We start from the raw sequence: 21,612 nt of genomic DNA on the forward strand, positions 1-21,612 counted from the left end.
TTCTCTTTGAATTTAATTTAATTTTATTTTAATAAATTTATTTCTTTAAATCATCCATTTAACCCAATGATAATATTTTCCTGCAGTCTTCCATGCACAAAACTCCGATCTATTATTTGTTCATTTGAAAAGTTTTTTGTTGCAATCGATTTGTCGAAAAATGGCACTAGTGGGCTTCACAACATTTCATACACACTCACACACAGACAAAGTTTGCAGCAATCATTTCTGCTCAATTCGCACTCCGTTCAGCTGTCAATTTCTGGCACTCCTTCACTATTTCAAAATAAAATCCCGTCACTTTGGAAGCATTGCTCATTTATATTTGACAACAGATGTTCGCTGTCTTTTCGCTGCTCGTGTGCACTATTTTATGTATTTTTCTCATTTCATTCGTTTTTTTTTTTTGTTTTTTGTTTTTTTGTTTCCTTTGCTGCTCTTTGTATTTGCTTTCAAACAAACTATGATTATTTCGGTCCTTTTTGGCGTTTTGTTTGTCTTGTTGCCAATTCGTTTGCTTTCTCAGTGCAGTGATTTTTGTCTGGTTTATTTTTGTTATTTTTGCTGTTGGTGTTTTATTTTCTCATCACAAGTAATTGTCTACTCAAATTTCAACAAAGTATACCCTTCGGTCCTTATTTGCCGGTTCAATGGTTCATTTATTCGTCAATATCATGATGTGTTGTGTGACAAACTGAAAGTGAGACAAAAATAGTTGAGAGCATAGTTTAGTTCACATTTTATTGCTTTGACAAAGGAAGTAAGTTGGAAAGGTTAGGTAAATTATAAGCAAATATGAATATTTTGGCAATAATTGGCTTTTTATTAGTTTCTATGTGTGGGAAAGCAAATATTGGCGCAAGCTGTGAGCATCAAATTCAGGAGAAAATGTTATGTATTTGCAACAACAACATAAAGTTTACTTTGAGTTAAATGACTAAATTATTCTAAAATTTATTTTTGTAGAAAGTATACACCAGCAAAGCTAGAGTTTTACTAGTTAATACTGAACTTTCGAAAGGTATGAAAATGTTTTCAAAATATTAATCTAGTTAGTGTCATCAAATTGATAAAAAATATTAAAAGTAATTGTATAATAAAAATGTTATATAATTAGAGATTTACAACATACTTCTATACATATCGGGCTTTAATTTTCATAAAGTTTTCGCACACTTAAAAAAGAAAGCTTCAGCATATTAACTATTAAACTTTGCCCCTAGATATAGGCAACGTTTTGCTTAAATATTTTTTAAATTTATAATATTTTATAAGCGCATCAAAAGTAACCGCAATAGGAATACGTTAAATATAAAAAGCAAAATTAAAATTAATTAAGTTCAATCTCTGACTCAGACTCATTTCTGGCACATCAAATATAGCTCGCAACAGTGCTCTCACATATAACACAAAGATTCACATTATTTTATTTTGAATTTTTCTTCACTATACTGCACATTTGCTACTTAAACACTAAGCTGCTTCTTTTTTACAAGACACTTTCAGTTAAATAGAATGATTGTCGCACACATATGCCATAATTGGTAATTAAAATTCCAAAAACATTTTGCACAAGTCTTAATGCTGCCGATATTAAAGCGAAATAATAATATTCTTTATACCACACTCGCATAAATCAATCGTATTTAACAGCTATTTATGTCGCAAGCACGAATAAAACACCCGCAGCTCGAAACGCGCACTCAACATGTTGACAGGCAACTGAAAGCGGAGAATTGTGCAGAGCCGGGTTGTATGCTTGAGCACAAATTGCAAAAAAGGCCACACACACCAAAAGTTGATTGTGTAGAAAGAACAGAAGAGTTAGAAAAATGCAAGCAAAACAAACACTAATTAAACAAGCATTTAAGCTCAAATCAACCCCAAGCCATTGAGTTAAGCTATCACACGCTTATTTAAGGTTTGAATGCGATTTCAGCTTAAGAGCGGCTGAGAAAGTGGGCACTTAACGAGCAGACACAAAATTAGGTAACCGAAGCTCATTAGAAAGGGAGTTATCTGTATTTAGAATTGTTTTTCGACTTGGACTAAAAGCGGACATACTCTCATTCCGGCAAGTATTTTGTACCTTCCAAAACCTCTAAAGATACATGTTCGGTATCTCAAATTTTGAAAGCATTGCTCTAAGTTGTATTTATGTTGAGTTTCGCGATTATTTACTTTCATAACCCGAGATATCGTTCCTGACTGTTCCGTGGTTATGGAGGTTGTAACTCGTCAGGTACCAGTCTGAGTTCACACGTTAAGATTACACATATTACTCTAGATCAGTTAATGAAAGGTTTTGAAAGGAAACGAGGTAGAATTGTCACAACACTTCTTTATTGACCCGTTTTTGCTAAAGGAAGGCCAAAATACCTTGGAACTTCTTCCTTTCTGGAAGTTCCCTCGTCAGTCATCATACAACCTAACATAAGCGGTTACATGGGTTTACTGTTTCAAAAAAATCTTCCACACCTCCAAAATATTGTCCCAAATTTTCAAGTTGATCCGAGTAATAGTTTCGGAGATACAGTCTTGAGAACTTGTGTGCTCGAGGCCAGCTAGTCTTTAAACTCGCTTTCCTAGAAACTGTGCTTTTGAGGTCGGTTTCGAGAACTACTTAACCCATTTTCAGGAAATTTTACATAGGTCTTTGACACACAATTCTTAAAGACTTGGTCGAAGAGTTCTTTATCAATTACAAGTATTTGAAAAGAAATGTCGCAAAATTTTCCCTGAAATTTTCATTTTTTTTTTTTTTTTAAATATCTGCCAAAAATCCAATTCTCAGTCTTTTCCCTTTGTCTAAGTTGTAAGTTAAGGTTTCAACTAAAACACGATTTTTTTTACTTTGGGTGATCCTTTAAGGAGTTCTCCTCCCAACACGGATGCATTTTTTTCGAGGGATCACCGGAAATGGCGTCGAAATGGACGTGTTTAAAATATTTTTTCAAAATAATAAAATTTGTAACAATAAAAACATGTAACCCTTTAAGCTTTTCGGATTTTGTCTCGAGTAGAATTTGAGCCCAAACACACACTAAATGATAAATTCATATCCACCGACAGATATTTCTTGAGAGAGTAACCTGTAAAAAAATGATGAAACTTTCAAATTTCCATAAGAAAAATTAGATCCAACCGAGTTAGAGGCAGAAAAAAAACTGTCGCTTTCACTCACAAAATCCACATCTAAATACATATATTTATGGTATGGTAAGTCTCCTTTATCATAAAAAAAAATTGGCAGCAAATCACTTTGCACGCTTTCCCTAACAAGTAAAAAAAAAAATAAAAATGTATGTCTGTATGTTTGTGTGCAACACAATGGAAAGGAAGCATTTCAATGTTGCTCAACACATGTTGCACCGCTTTTGTTGACTGGAAGACTCACACAGTCACAACAGTACAGTCGGCAACCGTCAGCCGTCAGCCAGCAGAAGCTTGTAAACATGCCGCGTGCCGGCAGGGTTGGGGCGGAACAATCGCGTTGCAAGTGTGTTTATTTATTGCTACTTCACGCCACTCGGCGTCGTCATTGTCGATGATATGCCAGCAGCAGTTGTGGCAGCAGCAATGTAGGCGGCTAATTTTAAACTTGCCTCGTTGTCGCGTTGCGTCACACAGGAAGGAAGTGGATTTGTTGATTTTAAAATAAAACCGGGCTACTTTGGCTACGCTCGCCGCCGTGTGGCCGCACATGTGCACGCGTGTGGTGTGTTAAGCAGCGTGCCGCAAGCGCAGCGCGTCGGACGGTGTGAATGGTGTCAGTAGCAATAAGAGGCAGTAGAAAACAAAACAACAACAAAAACATTGAAAACAACAAAATTGCTCGAAAAGGAAAGCAATCACGAGCAGCTGACATTTTTAATGGCAAAAAAATTAACTCTTTAAGCTTGAAAGAAGACTGCAAAATAGCAGGGGCTTGTGTAGCAACTGCCAAGTAGGTGTGAGCGCCGCTGTGCAACAATAACAAATGCAAAGTAAACATGTTTAGAAATTCTCTGTCATACATTTGCTGATTGTTTTCCGTTTATTTTATTTTGTTTTTATTTTTTATTTTTTGCTTTTTGCATTCGTTATAAGTATTCGCCCTCTATTATGAGCATAATTCTCGTTTCTTTTCATAATTATTGTTTGCTTTTATAGCCGCCGAGTTTCTAATACATTATGGCAGTCCCTGGCCTATTCCAAAAGGTAATTTTTTCAAGGGATAAGGGTCGACAGGCTGTTGAAGTGTTGACATGCTATAACGGTAATTACATATGACGGTGATGTGAGCACGTGTGAGCGTTTGTAGGGCGTAAATCAATATGTAAAATGTGAAGAAAGTTGGGGTAAATGCAGTTGAAGTACCAACAGATGCACAGCTGAGCAAAAATTCACACTCACATCGTTCCAATAAGGTCCGACGTTTTCGAGCCAAAATTCTGTCAGCGATGAGGCCCATTTCCCGGGTTAACGAGTATGTAACAAGCAAAATTGCCGCATAAAAAAATCATGCTATTGTGAATGTAACCGCCAATGGCGAGCGTTCTTGTACCGTGATAACCGACTATTGAGTGTCTGAAATTGAAGTTCGTTATCTCGGGATATTTGGGCATGAAATAAGCCGGTCGATTGGGCATCAAGATCGTGTGATATAACACCGTTTTACCTTCTCCTGTAGGATATGAAAAGTCTAAAGTCTATGCGAACAATCCCGCTTCAGTTCAGGCCTTGGAGCAAAACATCACGCGTGCTATTCGCCAGTTACCGGTTGAAATGCTTGAACGAGTCATCGAGAATTGGACTCAATGGATGAACCATCTGAGACGTAGGCGCGGTCAATAATAAACTTTCTCTATTAAATTTTAAGTTTTTGTGTTCTTTCTTTAAAAAAGTAGAGAGCCTTTCAAGGGAGCACCCTATATAATAGCTTCTTTTCGATCACTCTATATAATGCGCATTTTCTATAGTATATCTTTATCTGGAGCTCAACCGATCTGCTTATATGGTCCCCTTTAAACAATAGTGGTCAAATCTGAGCAATTTCTTAGGAGATCGTAGCGATATCACATATAATAATTTGTGCGAAAATTTGGGAAGAAATCCCGTCAAATAAAGGATTTATTCATGCAACGACTTTATTTCCATTGTTCTGATTTTCAGGTCCTTGTACGGAAAACTTATGTCCGAAGTTAAATTTTTTTTATTTTAAATTAAATCGGAGACCTGTTTAAAAATATTTACAAACAGAATTAAAATTGTGAACGGCCAGCATAAGAAAAAGCTCCAAAAACATCTAAATTCTTCTGTCGGAAGTTAAAGCAAGTAAGACTGTCAAGAGTCGATTTCATTTCGCCTCATTTGTTTCACAATCATTTATAGCCTCATCTAGAGAGAATACCCGTTAGCGTATGTTTTTATTTTCAAAATTTTATTATTCCAAAATATGTCTTTAAGAGAATTTATTAAAATTCTAATTATTTTCGGAGATATAGGCATTTTGCTAACCCAGCATCCAAACTGGTTCGGCCGGAACTGAAACTTAAACGTGATTTAAACAAAACTTCCTTTTGCAAAATAATAGCCACGATTTCTCACGTTATACTGTGCCGATTAAATTGAAACTTTTAAAGGATCTTCTCTATGAGTTGTCTACTCCTGGAACTAGCCACATGCTCAAGTTATGTAAAAATTATTATTTTTTAGACAGTCGCCATTTCGTGAGAAAAAAAATACAAACCGTATATTTCAGTAGTTTCAGACAATGCGACATTCACATGCTCTAGATTAGTAACAATTTATTTATTCATCTATTTTTGTTTTCATATTGCTGGGAGGTCGAAATCGTTAAATCGTGCCAATTTTTGAGACACTCCCTTTTATCTGATGCTAATTTCGAATTTCTAAAACCTTTTTTTATTTTTTTCATTGTTTCTATATTCTTATAAAATTAATAAATAACTATAAGAAATGTATAGTAAAAGTACAAATAATCTTTTTTACGACACTTCAAAAATTACCTGACATTTATGCCTCTAGAAGTATAATACACCCTTAAATACACAACCATATTCATGATTATTGACTTAGTCATCCACTATTATAGTTTATTTTTATCTCAAGTTAAGTTGCTTTCAAAAGTATATTTCTGTTATGATAAAATATAAGAGACCTCTGAAAAAGAAAGTTCCTTGGCATGCTTGAAAAAAGGTAACAGGCGACTTAAATTGAAATCATCAATAAATCGTAACACTCGACGCTCCCAAATAATCTTCCATTTCCATTTAGTCTCCATGAAATTTTAAAATTCTGATATTAATAAACTCCGATTATAACTAATGCTTCAAAGTTCTCTTAAGCACTTTTTTCTTTAAATCCTTTTGCAGTCGAGTTGGCACGAGTGAATTCAGATGGCATAATTTACTTACATTCACAGTTGAATGAGCATATATCAAGCCTATTACCCCCGACCATAGAGTTGCAAATGTAAGTTATTTTCAATGCCCACAAAAGTACTTCTGGACGATATTTTTGCCCAACACACACACACGCACATAAACCAGCAAGTGCGTTGTGGCATTCTAATGATGCCATCTCCTCTATGGCTTTTGTAGCAGTTAGTAATTTAACGGCGTTTTCACAGCTACACCGCTATGCTTTCGCCCGTGCCACACTCTTTTCGCATAAACTCATTTTGTGGCATTCAAAGACAAAAGCGCGGAAAATGGAGTAGGAAACGGGAGCAAAGCATTGAAATCTCATATGCAGGAGTGTAGAAGAGATCAAGTATGAGTTTAATGAGGTTACGCCGCTGTCAGCCGACTACATACACATACAGATGCATAGTTGTTGCTATACAAGTGTGCCTTGCTGTTTGCTTTTGTTTTTGTGTTGTTTGTGCTTCCTTTCTCTACAGGCTTCACTCCATTTCTAACTCCCCTATTCACGAGACACGCTAGCGACTCATCAAATTTGAATGTTGCAACATTTGTGTTTATTTAAGTTTCAATTACGCTGCAACAATGCCGTGGAGTGCCTCAGCCTGCCATCAGCCACTATACAATTGCCTCATAATTTCGCCTACATTTGTGTGCGTGTGTGTGTGTGTGTAGATTATATGTCTCGGCGTGTGTCTCCAGTTCCTCGGCTCGCTATCTGTGATTGGCATGCAGTTCAGGCGAAATGTTGCACGCTCACCATATGCCGCAACATGTGTGCGCTGTTTTGTTGTTGATTTTGCCTTTCGCTTGCCATAACATATTCATGAGCATACACTCACTGTACGCCGAACAGCATACTTAGGCAGCTTCCCGAGATGTCAGCAAAGTCGTAGTCAAATAAACATTTGCAGCACATTGCTCCCATTTTTTGTGTTGTTACTGTTTTGTCTTATTTATAACTCAGGCATTCGCAGCAATCTTACGCAGAAACATTCATCATTGCGGGTGCAACGCTTGCTTTGGGGTATCTGTTGCAAAAAGCAGCTAACTGGCAGCACGTCTGGCTGTCATATGGAGTGGTGTACATGATATTGTCTATATTTATGTACGTATGTATGTGTTTGTGTTTGCCTGTAGGAGAGCACCGTCTGTTGCCAACGTCTGCTACGGTGTCTACTGGCAACGCATCACTGCAGCAACAGTCAAACGTCAACCATTAGCCGCCTACGGCTCCATTGCAACCTCACGCGCCGCACTTGCCACACGCGACAGTCTTCCATACGTACGCAAACATACATATACATGTATGCTAATGATATCTTTTCCTTTCTTCTCGCACGGCCTCTTCGAAACAACCACAAGTCATTCGTGCGCAGATCGCCCATTTCGCTTTGCTCTCAAATAAATAAACGCATCAAATTTGACGTTAACCGCCGTCATCGTCGTCGCTGGCAACCGCAGCCTCAGGCCCAAGTGCTAACCGCAGATTATGCCATTCAAAATTCAATTTCAAATGTTGCAACTTCCAATGTTGACGGCAAATTGGCGGGGGTTGCCACAGCCATAGCGTCATAATTGCGCTGGAGTTGGCTGCGTCGCGCCTGTGCTGTCTCTTTAGCGAAAGATGAATTACTTTTATCTGTTTATTTATTCGCATCACTTCGCCTTGTCTTCTGTGGTTTTTGTTTTTTTTTCTCTGTTTTTGTTTTTGCTCGCCATGTCTACGTCACATTTTGTTCCCCTTTTGGCAGTGTCTTCAAACAGTGTCTGCTTTTTCATTTCATTTAGCGGATTTCTTACATGCCGCGTTACCTTTTTAAGCGATCTGAGATGGACAAATTTTGAAACACGAAGTTGCTCTTATTAAGAATTTTCGATTTAAAGTTGAAAAAAAAAATATATAAAAAACAAGGAAATCTTGTAATTTCGGAACACGGTAGATAGAATATCTTTCACAAATAAATCAAGAAAGAACGTTAACTTCGGCTGCACCGAAGCTAATATACCCTTCACAGGTGCATTTCTTTTCGTAACTATGTGCTCAGTTTATATGAAAGCTATATGCTATAGTAAGCCGATCTGAACCATTTCTTCTGAGATTACATTGTTGCCCTAGAAAATAACCTGAGCCAACTTTTGTGAAGATACATTGTCAAATGTGAAAGCTTTCCATACAAGAACTTCATTCCGATCGTTCAGGTTGTATGACAGCTATATGCTCAAGTGGACCGATATCGGCAGTTCCGACAAATGAGCAGCTATTTGAAGGAAAAATTAATTTTAAAACGATATCTTTAAAGCTGAGGCTGAGGCAGACGGACGGATAGACAGACGGACATGGCTAAATCGACTCAGCTCAACATACTGATCAAAAAATAAGGTGACATTTCAATATAAACTGCGCGAGTCGAAGAATTTGGAGAATTATTTTTTTTTTTTTTAGGTTGTCAGTCACATTTATGTCAAATTTTATGTCAAAATATTCATTAGTGTTTGAGATACGTGTCGTTCTGTGAGCTGCTAAAAGTGAGTTTTTCGTTTTTTGCAATGTCGAAATTAAATTTTGTTTACGGAAGCAATTTTCTGCTGCGGATATGTTGAGGATGGTGCAGAAAGCTTTTGGTGATGAAGTTTTATAGCGAGTTCCAAGCCGGCCGTGAACGTGTCGAAGACGAAGGGCGACCATCAACCTCAACCGACGAAGCTCACGTTCAACAAGTCAAAGATTTGGTGTTGAAAACCCGTCGATTAACAATTAGAGTACTTGCTGATGAAGTTGGCATATCGAAAGGCTCAGCCAATACAATTTTGAAGGATGATTTGAGGCTCAAGCGCGTCAAATCTCGACTGGTACTGAAACATTGAATTTTTTGGAAAAAGGCGTCGCGTTGAAGTGTGTGAAACCATGTTTTTCGACTACCAGGGTGTCATGAAACACATAATAACTGACGATGAGACTTGGATCTATGCTTGCGACTCCGAAATAACCGATCAGTCGAGCGCTTATCGTGCCAAAAGAGAGCCGAGACCAAAAAATGGCGCCAAGGTCGCTCAAAAATTAAGGTCATGTTGACTGTTTTCTTCGATTATCGTGGTGTTGTGCATTATGAATTCCTTCCAACCGGTTAAACATTCAACAAGGAGTATTATTATGCGTCGTTTGCGTAACGCTATCCGCTTAAAAAGGCCGGAATTGCGGAAGGACAATTCTTGGTTTTTACACCACGATAATGCACCATCCTATACTGCCCTCGTCATTCATGATAATTTCGCTTAAAACCCAACCCATATCGTTCCGAAACCACCGTATTCACCTAATCTGGCCCCGTGCGACTTCTGGCTGTTCACCAAACTCAAAGACCGCTCCGGGAACACCGCTTTTATACGATAGAGGAGATACAAGCCGGAAAGTGACTACAACCAGTGTCGAAGATTTTTAAGTCCATTGGCATAAGTGCATCGGGTGGAGATTACTTTGAAGGGGATGAAATTGATTTGGAAGAATAAATAAAGAATTTTCAAAATAAATACAATGTCACCTTATTTTTTGGGCATTTTTATAGGGTCTCCGACGCTTCCTTCTGGGTGTTACAAACTTCGTGACAAACTTAGTATACCCTCTTCAGGGTATTCAAATTTTCTCCACAAAAACTTGATTCTGATCGTTCAATTTGTGTATCAGCTGTATTCAATAGTGGTTCAATCTAAACAATTACTTCACCGATTGTATCGTTTCGTTGAGAATCCAAGTCAATTTTCCTGAAGATATTTTGCTAAACAAGTTTTCCTTACTTACACAAACTTTATTTATAGACGTGGCTTAATCGATTCCTCTAGTCAAGCTGATCATTTGTATATGTATGTTATAGAATGTTTTTTAAAACAGCAGGGTATACAAATTTATTGAATATTTGAATTATTATAATAAATTTAAATTTTCAGTAATAATTTTCAAAATAGCTGATATAAAGTATACGATTCGCTACTCTCCAACGCTCTTGAAATAGGATCGTATATAGTAGATATTATTTGTGTAAGTTACAAAGTGAGACTCGCCATTACGAACAGTTCTGATGCCGGATACCTCCGATAACGGGACAAATTTTTTGAACCCAATGTTATCATTATTAATTTCACACAAATTCAATTCCTATAATCGGGCATGAAAACGCTCCAATATCCGGACACTGACACTGTTTTGAAACCATTTCGTCAAATTATCTCTAATAAAAAATTTGCATAAAATAAATTGTAAGAAAATTTAAAATTTGTAGTTCCTTGTTTTTTGTTATTATTCATTTTCGGAGTTCTACAACAGTTTTTTTAAGAATAATACGAAAAAAGATCACGCCAAACAAATTTAATAATATAACTTGTGGACAACTAACTATCTACCAACCCTTGTAATATACGATGCACTCTTATTAGAAGAGCACATACCTATACAAATCTGTAAATATTTATTTACGTGTGTATATATAACAATATGTATGTCGCTTTCAACAAAGTTGTTTCACAACTTTTATGAAAGTGTTTATTGCCACAAGTGTATGCGACAGCAAGGAATATGGTGCTTAAGAGTAAGAGCAACACAGGGAACACCTCGCAATACACACCATATAACCGTAGCAGTGTCATCAACACTATTGCCATCAAAATCATGTTGAATAAAGACAACAAAGCTGCGCAGCAAACTTAGAGCGAGTATTGGGAGGATAGAGTTTATGGCAGCACGTGACAGAAATTTACGTATTTTATTTCGCTTATAGTTCTACTCATACTTAAATGTAGACATACCTATAAATTATCTATAACATTGCTAGAATGTGGTACAGTAAGATATATTCCATATATGTATATAATTTTATGATTTATTTTTGACCTGAAAGAAAGAGACATCACCCATGAGACAAAAGCATAACTTTGCCTGATAGGCATGAATTTCCCACATTTCTGTGCACATAACACCTCCACATATTGAGATGTCTTAGGTTAATTCAAGAATGAGTGCTCTATCTCTTAAAATCAGTCAATATTAAGTAAGGTATTGTCACGCCAGAAATATTTATTGAAATAAAGTCATCAAGAACTTTCTTTACTAATGTTTCGGCAATATTTGCAGAGCTCATAAAAAGCAGAATAATCAGTCAAATTGACAGAGATTCATTAAGGATCCTAAAGCAGAGCCATAAGAACTTCAAAAAGAACACAAACTCCTACAAGGTGAGTTCCAAAATAAACAGGACTTAAAAAAAAACAGAACAAATGGGTTTTTCGGCAAAATCAATTTATTTTATTCAAAATAGTCTCCTTCTGCTTCAATACAGCTTTTTGCATGCTCCAAAAGCATGTCGAACGAGTGTTTTAGCTCGGTGGCCGGTATGGCCATCAGTATGCCGGTGCAAGCCCATTGAATGGCCTCTACGTCTGCAGAACGCTTTCCTTTTATGGGCAAGTGCATTTTTCCGTAAAGGAAGAAGACGCACGATGCCATTTCAGTTGAAAATGGGGAGTGGTTAATGGTAAAAATTTGATTTTTGGTCAAATAATCGTTCTTCGAATGTTGGATACTGAGCAACTTTTGGTCGTCAGTCAGTTTATGCAGCACAAACCGTGCACATACCTTTCGTAAGCCCAAATTTTCGGTCAAAATGCGATAAATCGATATTTTGAAGATATTCAATTCCATTTTCATGAATTTCAATGCTGATTTCGGCTGATTTTCCTTAATTTCCGGTCCCCACGACCACTTTGAAAACGTTAAAACTGTTCGTGCACTCTGCTACGGGATAGGCAATCATTGCCATAAACATGAAGTTGTCAGTGGAAAGTCGATAAGGTTAGCAGATTCTAACACACTAATCGACATATAGCTAGCGCAACCAGGGGGCGCTAGAATCAAAAATTCCTGTTTACTTTGGAACGCACCTTGTATATCCCATGTTAGTGCTGAAGGCGTGCAAAAAGATCTTTAGTTCACAAAATTCAATAAAATTTTCATTCTCAAACTTCTCTGTTTACTAATTACAGTTTTTATAGATGTTCCCCTAAAGAAGGCTTCAATCTCCTTCAAATCAATATGAATAAAGAGCTGCACTGAAGCTTTCGTGAAAACATCATGTTAAATGAAAGGCTTTCCATACAAGTACTTATTTTCAATTGTTCAGGCAATATGGCAGCAATAACTGAGTATTGTTAACAAGCATTCAGACGGACAGCTCGTCATTCTTTTATTCTTTGGGGTTTCCTTTTGACAGTTCCAAACTGCGTGGCTACTAAAATAACAAGCACATCCTTTTGGTGATAATAACAATTTTCATAGTACCTGTAGATCATCTCATACACCATATTTCAACGACCAATATACATAGCAACTATCACGACAATGAAACAAATTTTTATATCGACTAACCTAAGCATTCCCTTAATAAAAATTAGTAACATGTTACACACATCATTATGTCGCAATTAAATACGTTATACGTATTTTACATTCAAAAAGTGTTTTCGAAGGTGGCAGGATATTAATTTAAGCTTGTCGTGAATTCGAAAGAGCTTCAGCTCTGATTTGCACGCATCATATGTCAAATGTATGAAAGATCAGAAGCTGCTTTCTTCTGTAGACTTCTAAATAACTCAATCGCATTCCTTTATTTTGCTTCAAAATTTTATTTTCGTACTCCAACACATTCTTCCAAACTTATTTACGCAACTCGCTGGACATATTATTGAAAGCACATCAACAATAGAAGTCACTGACTGACAGTCCCAGACAGCAATTTAGATATACCATGCATACATACATATGTAGTTATATGTATGTGTTATGTAGATAGCAGTCGTGGCACCCACTCAAAGCACAAGACAAAGCCAGACAAATGGTTAAAATACTAAGCAAAAAATTTACGCATTAATTTACACATATGAGAAACTGTACATGTGTATATATAAACATGTATGTGTAAGTATGTGTTCGTTTTCAAAGTAGAGGTATTTGTATGTGTGTTGCCGTATATAGAACCACTCAGGATTTGCAGACACTGAGTTATTTTTTCTAGCGAATAACAAAGTAAGCATAAAAGCATAAAGACAAAACGTTATTGTTATTTTAAGTCATAAAAAATGTTTTGGCTTAATGGCAGTGCATTAGCTTGGCTAATGAATACAATGAACACAAATTTATGACGCTTCAATATTCAGCTTTTTATTGGTCTAATACAAAATGCATAAAAGCAAATATAGTATGTACTTGAGGATACTCTTTAGGAAAGCGCGAAAGAAATTTCAAGTAGTGACAGATAACCGATTTCAGGTTAATTATTTCAAGCCTAAAGGTAGTATGCTTGAAAAATATGTTTTGACAGAACTTATTGTTTTCACTTTTTTAATATGCAAGCCAAGGCTTTACGTGGTATTCTTCCCTTCTTTATACAAACATTTCGAAATATTTCTTCAATATTTTCACTCATTTTTGAACATAACCGAATTTAAATTTTTTTGGTTCAATGTATCTTAAAATCTCAACTTTCTAACACCATATAGTATGACACAATGTGATTAGTAGCACTGGATATATATTGTCAAAATACGAAAAGACATTTTCGACTACCCAATATGGAAGGCAAGACAGCCGACTCATCGAAGCATAGCCTCAGTAAAGCAGAACACGAATATTTCTCAGAGAACCTTTCACTTTTCCTATAGGGTATATGTGTACTAAAATATGACGACTTACTTCAGAAGACAGCTAAACACAGATCTGATGCTCTAAATATATTTGTTTAGATCCGAATGTTTTTCAAGAGCGTGCATAAAAATGATAATACGAAAATATCTAGTTATTGATGTAACAAATATTTTTGGCACTGAGTTTAGAATGAAATTCTATATCTTAAACCAACTATGTTCATACATGCAAGACTTTACATAAAGCGTAATCCATGAAAGCAGATTCTTATATTTGCCATTTTTAAAAATATAATATATCCACCAAGCAGTATACTGAGAGCTTTTAAGCAGTCCACATATTTCTACAAGTATATGATTTAAGCTATATACCTTTATGTAAATATATTTATATCTATGTATATATTATTATTCACCCAAATATGTATGTAGTACGTAGTATGCCGTTTAAACCATAAAGTTTGCCGACCGTTTGCCGACTAAGTTATTTGAACCGCAATTATTATATGCCTAATTAATAACTGTCAACAGCAGAAAACTTAAGTCGCAGCACAGCAATAACAATAACAATATTCTGCATAAGTTTGTCTGAAGAAGAAAATAATGCTTTGCCAGCGGATTTGTGCAAAGCCAATGTCTCCAATTAAAACATGATAATGATTTTGACACATGTCAATCAAACTAGGAAATGTTCACGACACATTTGGCTTATTTTAGTTCCGTTATATTTGAAAAGTAGCTTTGAAAGGGATTAACACGTGTATGTAGCCTTAAAGGTGCCACTCGCTTTTAACAGTTTTGGGATTCTCAATAAATCTTTGAGTAATTGTGTAGAACTTTTATCGAGTCAGTACAATACCATTTATAATTTTGGGACCTTTCTGCGCATATTTTGGCACAGTTGCTTATTAATAGTAGTAGAAGTAATGTAGCTCAAATATTCTTGACATCTAGAATTAGTGTAAGTAATGCCAAAATAAAAAACAGGAAGAACGACTGTTGTAAAATCGGCTATAACCGCCAATAAAGAAAACTAAGAATGCCTTAATATCCGAAGAAAGAATATATATTAAATTTCATAATCATCAATAATTGTGGATTTATAGCTTTAAAGACGATATTACGAATACGATACTAGCAGCCACACTACTAGTAAATTTTAGATACTAGATAGTCGGAAATATCACACAAACTCTATGTACTTCAATTTAAACAGAAGCCAATTGTTTGGGTTCAGAAAGACTGAAAATTTTTGAACTTATGCTTTTGAGAAAGCTTTCTCCTCAGTCTTTCAGTCTTCGAAACAATTTTTAAAGTCAATTTCCAACTCAAAACGGTTTCTCCGGAGCGGACGTTTTAGTAAGCTGAATAGAAGTCACACTTAGTTAAGTCAGGCGAATACGTAGGTTGCTACATGATATTGGTTTGAAAAAAAGAACTCACTAAGAAATCAAAAATATAAATGCGTCCTCTTTTTACGAATGATTTCGCGAAAACAACGCTTAACACTAAATAGGATTCCCTATTGATAGCTTAGCTGGTCGAAATGAACCACACCTCGATAATCGAAGAAAACTGTCAACTTAATCTTGATTATTGACCTGCTTTGACGTGGTCTTTTCGATTTAGGCTCACCACGATATTCAAGCATAAATTCAAGACTCAAGGGCATTAATAAGACGTTTCACGATATCCTGGTTCCGGGTTACAGACGTTAACGCAGCGCTTTTTTTTTTTAATATTGTTATTTTGGAACCAATCGTGCTTTCACTTTTCTTAGGCCAAAATGGTTTTTCAAAATAATTTTTATTGATTCTTCCGATATTTCAATGATTCCAATAAGAACTGTAACTGTTAATCGTCGAATCTCAATCACCAATTCCTATATTTTATTGATGTTGATGGCCGTTCTGGATGCAATTCATCGACAAGGAGTTCTCGACCGTTATCACCGAAGGTCTTTTCTTACATTCTGAATGTTTCGGCATCATCACGTACACAAACAAAATTTAATGGAACTTTTTTGTGCAATAATTTCATTTATCCTAAAAATCGCCGAATGCACTTTATGTACTTAAGAAAGACAATCTAGACTTATGACTATTTGCATGTAACATTTGGCACAGATGTCACTGACAGTCATACCAACCCCTAAAAAAAAAATCGACGAATGGGTTTCCGTGCGAAATTTAAATAGAAGAGTCAGAATATCTTTTGCTTTAGTGTATAATTCGAGAGTCTCCGATGTTTCCATCTAGATATTATAAAGTTTGTGGCAAATTTATGATTCCCTGTTCAGAATATAATTAATTCCTCTGCACAAGAAGCAGTTGAGCAAATTTACGATGATTTTTTGCGAATTCAGAAAAGCGAATGCATAATTCAAATATTTTGTCAGCAAGTTGTTTCAAAACGACCAGTTAATACGTCTGTGACAAAATACGATCTATATTGTAAGACAGTATTACCTTGCTTATGTTTTTTGCCTAATTCATTGACTGAAAAGCCATTCAGATGAAAATATTTTGAAAAAAATCTCACTTGAGTCAAATTTTGTACAATTTTAAGTATAATAGAAAAATTAGATATTAATATAATAACCATATTGCGAGTTTGTTCCGGAAAGTGTAAGCGGTCATTGACAATTATCTCCATCAAACATGAGGAAGCATGTTATAATTATGTATAATTTTGTCAATAAATGTTGTTGCAGTCGTATATCCCCATTGCTATCAAACACATTGTTTCATACCACATTGTGTTGAAATGTGAGATTTTAAGCTTCATTTAACCAAATTTCGGAAAAGTTGAAGCTGTTCAAAAATGAGTGAAAATAATAAAAAACAATGGTTCACTCGCTTCCGTTCTGGAAATTTCGAAATTTCAACTGATGGAATAATGTCTTCAGCGGCAAAATGGCAAATAGTTGTCGTCGAAAATGGTTCATAATTGTTTATTTATTTATTAGTTTAAATAGAAAAAACAAAATAAATTGATGTTTGATTAGAAATACGAAAAGACTTTTTCGACTACCCAATATATCGAATATTAAATAATAATTTTTAAATAATATACAGCATATCGTGACCTAAAATGCAAAATAACGCACCATAAAAAATCGAAATTGAGTTTTTTATTGCTCTCGATTCACTACTGCAAATTAAATATATGTAGCAAACATTTTCAGCTTGCACTGGCAAGATGTAACTAATACGTAACCTTAAAAAAAACTCATACTTTGTTTCAATTTCAGTGGTTTCTATTATATCGTTTTCCTTCTTTCAAATAATAATTTTTAAAGTAACATATATTTTCAATTATCATGCCATCATTGACAACATTTTTGCCATAAAAGCAACTAGTTTCACTACTCTCATAGTGTTTTATTAATGGAATTATTCGAATCGAATTAATATCTCCTACAAAACTAATATGTAATACACCATTTGAACATACGCGAAGCCTTAAAGCCCTTTGACTTGTATTATAATCCCTTCAAATCCATTTATTTCGATGACACATCAAAGACTTGCTCATGTGTGAGTGGCAATGCTCAATGTCATCGAAAGCACCCAATCAAAGTCATAGAAGCGTGCAGGAAGGCCATCACTTCCGCTAAGCGAACGCACCGAAATTATGCGTTTCCGTTAGCGAAATAACAAATCACCAACACACACATAAATGCAAGAATAGAATTATATTTGCAAATATGCACATACACGAGTATTATTTAACTGTATATGTGCGCGTGTGTGTGCGTAATAGCGGGTTTCAATATTTCGCAGCAGTTTCAATATAATATTTCGGCAATTATGGCACCACACTACGTTAAACAATTCATCAATCAACTTTGCTGAATGGAACCGAACGAACTAACGGCGGAAATAAAAATTTGTTGCACGCAACTTTAAATTGTCCACAACGCCATTAGGCATTTCCCGTTTGTTGCGGCGCCTGGGCGAAAGTACTATATATTTCAATTTCAATACCATGCGCATGCACAACAACAACTGGGGTATTCAACGCGCAGACGGATGAAGGTTCGGCGGCAATCAATGATTTCATTGTTATTAGCAACAGCGGCGGATGCTCGCCGAATTCAAATTCAAATTCTAATTCAAATTCAAATTTCTATTTTCAGCGCAAATTCCATTACAAGCGAATCGCTGATGAACTTATTAAATTTCAATTTCACCCTACGTCGGGAATTCTAGGCATTGCAGGAAATTAACTGTGGTCTGCGCACCCAACTAAAGGGGAACGGTGGAGCAGTTAGACAATAAAATGGATTTATTTCTCATTGTCCATTTATGCTGTATTGTTCATGGAAGACTAAGTTGTTGTTTCTGTTTTCTTTTTTTTTTTCCTGCTCGTCGTATCCTTCGCCGTTAATGCAATTCAAAGCTCGACACCAAACCAGTCATACCTTCACTCATTTACTCGCTGCTGGCTCAGTTGTTTCGTTTCAGTGGCGCTCGGTCCCGGCCTCGGTCTCAGTAGAACGCGCGCGCGCGCGTATGCCATTTCCGACGAACGACAATGAAAATCAGGATTTCCGGTACACCAAATTAAACAAACAGACAAACTAACAGCCAAACAAGCGCGCCGAATGTGCCAAACAAACAGCGCACGAACGACGCTGACGCTGACCAGCAAATAAAGAGTGGAAGAAGAAGAAGAAGAAATCAACAACAGCAATAGCAAAAGTAAGGCACCACAAACAATAGCGCCAAGCGGAAACAACACAATTGGCCAGTAATACAGCAAGCCTGCAGTTTCACCCCTTTCGCCGCCACACCATCACGCGCCAGGCATATTCATTTAAGCTTCTTATGAAATTTCCGAAAAAGTATCAAATATCCACCAACACAGACACACAGCGCACAGAAACTACAACAGCAGCGCGGAGCTTGGAAAATTGCGCCTTGATTTGTTTTTGTCTGCCATTGTTGTTGCATGCAAATAGAATTTGCCAAAATAATAAAGTAGGCAAGCACAATAGAAACAAATACACACACAAAGGGCAAACAAGAAAGCAGCGACTGTACTATGTGAGGACTATGCCAAGCATAGCCGAAAACTATTTTCACGCCGCAGCTCAGGCAAACAAAGAGCGGAAAAGCGATTTCATTCAGCGGCAGCGCGAAGACACTCAGGCGGCAGCTCACACCAGCGACGGCGAGCGCGCTTAAAGCTTCAACGGCTGGGCGTATTTCAGTGTATTATTGTATTTTAGTTGAATGTCCTTATTAAGTACAACTAAAGCAATTTACAATGTAAACAACAACAAGCGGAAAGCAACACAATGAACAAGCGGAAATAATAGGCGCCAGAAACAATGAGAAAGCTTGTAGCGGCGAGGAATTCAAAATAGTTTCACCGTATGATATGTGCTAATGTATCGCAGATATACAGATGTACATAAAATATCTTTGAAAAATTCAATTAAATATCTGAATCCCAAGATCTGCAGATTTGTGGATCGCAGTATGTGCGGTTTTACTATTTTTATTGGTTAGTTAGTAAAAAAAAAATTTTCAACGTTTATACAGATATAATTAAGAACAGTTACTTTTAAAACTAGAATGCTTCTACAGAAAATCATATATGACTATCGACCTGCAGAACTGAATAGAGAAGGTATCATTTTCTATAAAGTGTACAGCTGCTGCCGTACGCCGATGACATTGATGCCATTGGACTCAACAACCGCGCCGTTAGTCCTGCTTTCTTCAGACTGGATAAAGAGGCGAAGCAAATAGCTCCGGTATTGAACGAAGGTAAGACGAAATATCTCTTATTATCAAGCAAACAGTCGTCGCACTCCCGACTTCGCTCCCGCGTCAATAATGACAGTCAAATCTTCGAAGTCCTAGATTTCGTTTAGCATGGAACCCGTGTATTTATAGCAACAACAATGTCAGCCTCGAAATCCAATGCAAAATAACTCTTGCCAATAGGTGCAACTTTGAACTGAGTAGGCAATAGTGAAGTAAAGTCTCTCTCGACGAACAAAACACAAACTCTATAAGCCACTCATCATACCCGTTCCCATGTAGAGGAACCGGAACGGACCAAGATTTTTTATCCAGTCAAGGTCTGTCAACTCAGGAGAATTCTGTCACAACAATATCTTTCGCTTCATACACTGAAAAATTACTTGGGAGACACCTTTCTCCCTTTGTATAAGCTTTTAATTGTAAAAATTATTACTGCTCACCCCAATAATCACATTGAAATTCTTAGATCGGAGTGCCTAATTGTTTTTCCATTTTAATCGCTACATTAAAGTACACATATACCATGTGTATGTGTACGTCTACGGGCATGCTGCAACTGTAGTATCACGTTACGTAAATACTTGCACACGTAGCGGCCATTATAGCGTCATCATCGCCGCCATTCATTTCGCCTGTCGGAAATTATGTTTCCGTCGGTGACTGTCGGAAATGGCATTGCGAAATGGCAACTATCATTGGCGCAACATCAGCACCGAGAAGGCCCCAACAACAGTGTGAGGCATTCAGCCGTCCAACACAAACGCTGATAAATGAAAGTTGTAAACATATATAGTATATCCGATGCTTAATTGCAAAAACTGACACCTGCTGAATTGCTGTTGGCGACAGAAAGTACTTTTTGTTCACTGTATGGGAGTAAGATAGTTGAGGAAGACACATACGTATGACCATCAAGCAACTAAAAATGTGCTTAGTTCCTAGGCATGAATTGCTAGAGTACTTTGAGATTTGGAGAAATACCGTGTCTGTTCGATAATTCGAAATATGTTCCAGCCCAGGGCGTATATATGTCACCAGGCAAAGCTACAAAACCGAGACACCGAAGGCAGGTTGATTTATACAGAACACCAATCTCAATATAGTTCAGTTAGGCATCGCAGGCGGGTCCCAAGAAAACGGATCTGTTTCGATAGATGGACACAATTCTCTCTCTCAAGGACCAAACCAAGTAACTTGAATAGTCTTAGACAGCAAACTTCTGTGGAAACACAACGTCAAAGAAAGAGTAAGAGAAGCTAGCAATGCTTTTGCGCATAACCTGGGGCCTCTCCCCCTCTCACATGCACTGGTGCTTCACAGGTATTGTAAGACCAATTCTGTTCTACGACGCAGTAGTATGGCGTATAGACGTACAGAGATCCACCTACCGGAAGTCAATGGAAAGGATGCGCTGTACATAACGGAAACTTTAAGAACAACTCCAACTCTTTATGGTTCTAAGCCTGCGACCTATAGACCACTGCGCAGCAAAATCAGCGGGACGACTACTGACTGCAGGAGAATTTACATATAGAGTCATCGAACATAGCTCAACAGGTAATGGCGATTGGGCAAACAGCGACTACATAATCCCACTTTCAGCGCAGGAAAAAGTTTCAAAATAAACCTAGAAAAAGATAGATAGCGTAAAGGTATGTTAGCTACGCGCAACACTCCAGAAATCTATATGGATGGCTCGAAAATGGACCATGGAG

General features: G+C 36.7%; 1 protein-coding gene across 4 annotated transcripts in view; it reads right to left on the bottom strand.

The window, feature by feature from the left end:
- The window catches only part of LOC108970219, a 209,182-nt gene that overhangs the window by 132,636 nt on the left and 54,934 nt on the right, over positions 1-21,612 (bottom strand). Inside the window, exons 1-2 of one of the 4 annotated variants that reach the window (XM_018935491.1) lie at positions 1,623-1,710; positions 626-694 (exon numbers count right to left, since the gene is read on the bottom strand). The exons of 1 other annotated variant lie outside the window; for it this stretch is intronic. The gene's annotated coding sequence lies outside the window, so the exon portion shown is untranslated. Of the gene's footprint in view, positions 1-200; positions 355-625; positions 695-1,622; positions 1,711-21,612 lie in introns of those variants that run through there. 2 more of the 4 variants (XM_018935492.1, XM_018935493.1) reach the window with 2 other exon arrangements.

The sequence above is a fragment of the Bactrocera latifrons genome, unplaced genomic scaffold (assembly GCF_001853355.1).
Source record: "Bactrocera latifrons isolate USDA-ARS-PBARC rearing strain unplaced genomic scaffold, ASM185335v1 scaffold_29, whole genome shotgun sequence".
Taxonomy (NCBI): domain Eukaryota; kingdom Metazoa; phylum Arthropoda; class Insecta; order Diptera; family Tephritidae; genus Bactrocera; species Bactrocera latifrons.